A 2,113-nucleotide genomic window follows, 5' to 3' on the forward strand; every position below is an offset into this window, starting at 1 on the left:
ACACATCCCACCCGGGTCCTTGTTCCCATCCAGGTCCCAGTTCCCAGCAGAATCCAGGCACACTCTGGAGCATCCCCAGCTGGGAAGGCTGAGGGGCAGGTGACACTGGTGACCATCAATCACCGTGGCCAGTTCCTCCTGCTGCCCTTCATGGATGGAGTCCTGCTCCCTGGAGCTGTCTGGAAGGCACTGGGATCCTCAGAGTCCTTGGAACCAGCAGTGGCTGTGGGGCTGTCAGGCTGGGGAGGAGGAAGATCAGGGGTTGTTGGGGGCTACAAACCCACCCTGGGGACCTGCATGGGCTGGAGGGGCTGGGACTCAGCTGGCAGTGCCCACCTCAGCATTGGGGTGAAACCATGGAATCATGGAATGGGTTGGGTTAGAAGGACCTGAAAGATCATCCAGTCCCACCCCCTGCATGGGCAGGGACACCTCCCACCAGCCCAGGCTGCTCCAAGCCCCATCCAACCTGCCCTTGGACACTTCCAGGGATGGAGCTGCCACCTTCAAGATCATCTAGTGGATCATCCAGATGGTTTTTAAGGTCCCTTCCAACCCAGACCATTCCAGGATCATCTAGATCCAACCCCTTCTGCATGGGCAGGGACACCTCCCACCAGCCCAGGTGGCTCCAAGCCCCACCCAACCTGTCCTTGGGCACTTCCAAATTCCTGACTTGAGGCCAGTTTCTTCTTCCTAGGTTTTGTTTTGGAATCCTCTGAGTCTGAGGTCTCAGAATCCGAGTCTGAGGTCTCAGAATCCGTGTCTGAGGACCTAAAATCAGACTCTGAGGGTTTCCTCAACTCCTTCTTCTTCTCCTCCTGCAAGAGAGGTCATGGATGCACCAAGATGGGTGGGGAAACTGAGGCACGAGCTTCCCCACAAAGGGATGGAGAGTTGGGGACTCACCTTGGGCACGGGGATGGTCAGGGAGATGTCAGTGTTGGGTTGACTCACAGCTCCCTGCTCTGCAACACGAGGAGCTGGAACATGAGGGAGGGCACTGGTGGGATGAGGGGACACTCCAGCGTAGGGCTGGGCAGGTGGGGTGGGGGTGATCCCCCCACCCCTCTCACATGAGGCATCGCTGCCTTGGGTGGCTTCATCCTGGGTCCCTGTGGGTGGGGGCAGACACGGGGGTTACAAACATCTGGGCTTGAAGAGCCAGATGTGAGGGAGGGGGAACCCTCTGAGGGACACAGAACCCGGGTTCTGGCTGGAGGAGACCCCTGAGATCACCCAGTCCCACCAATCACCCAACTCTCCCAAGGCTGCCCCGTGTCCCTCAGCACCATCTCCAGGGCTTGGAAACCCCTCCAGGGATGGGGACTCCACCCTGGGCAGCCTGGGCCAGGCCCTGACAACCCTTCCCAGGAAGGAATTGTTCCCAGGATCCAACCTCAACCTCCCCTGGGCAACTTGAGGCCCTTTCCTCTTGTCCCATCCCTTGTTCCTGGGGAGCAGAGCCCGACCCCCCTGGCTCCAACCTCCTCTCAGCAGCTGCAGAGCCAGCAGGTCTCCCCTCACCTCCTGCTCTCCAGGCTGGACACCCCCAGCTCCCTCAGCTGCTCCTTGCAAGTTCTCCAGCCCCTTCTCCTTCTGCTCCAGCCCCTTCCCCTTGTTCTCCAGCCCTTTCCCCTTGTTCTCCAGCCCCTTCCCCATGTTCTCCAGCCCCTTCCCCTTGTTCTCCAGACCCTTTCCATGCTCTCCAGACCCTTACCCTTCTTCTCCAGACCCTCCTCCATGTTCTCCAGCCCCTTCCCCTTATTCTCCAGCCCCCTCCCCAGGCTGAACACCCTCAGTTCCCTCAGTTGCTCCTCACAAGTTCTCCAGCTCCTTCTTGTCCTCCCTGGACACACTCCAGCCCCTCCATCTCCTTGTCCTGAAGTCCCCAGACCTGACCCAAAGATTCCAGGTGCCCCCTCCGCAGTGCCCAGCACAGGGGGACAATCCCTCCCCTGACCACCCTCTGGCTCCTACTCCGCTGCTGCCAACCAAACACCCCCAGGTCCTTTTCCTTCATGGGACTAAAACGTGGCCAAAAAGGGTTGTGTGGTGGGTCTGGAGCTGCTCTGAGGGTCTCACCCTGCCCTCCCCACCCCCCCAGAGCCTG

The sequence above is a fragment of the Chaetura pelagica genome, unplaced genomic scaffold, assembly GCF_000747805.2.
Source record: "Chaetura pelagica isolate M959 unplaced genomic scaffold, ChaPel_1.0 scaffold1418, whole genome shotgun sequence".
Lineage (NCBI taxonomy): Eukaryota > Metazoa > Chordata > Aves > Apodiformes > Apodidae > Chaetura > Chaetura pelagica.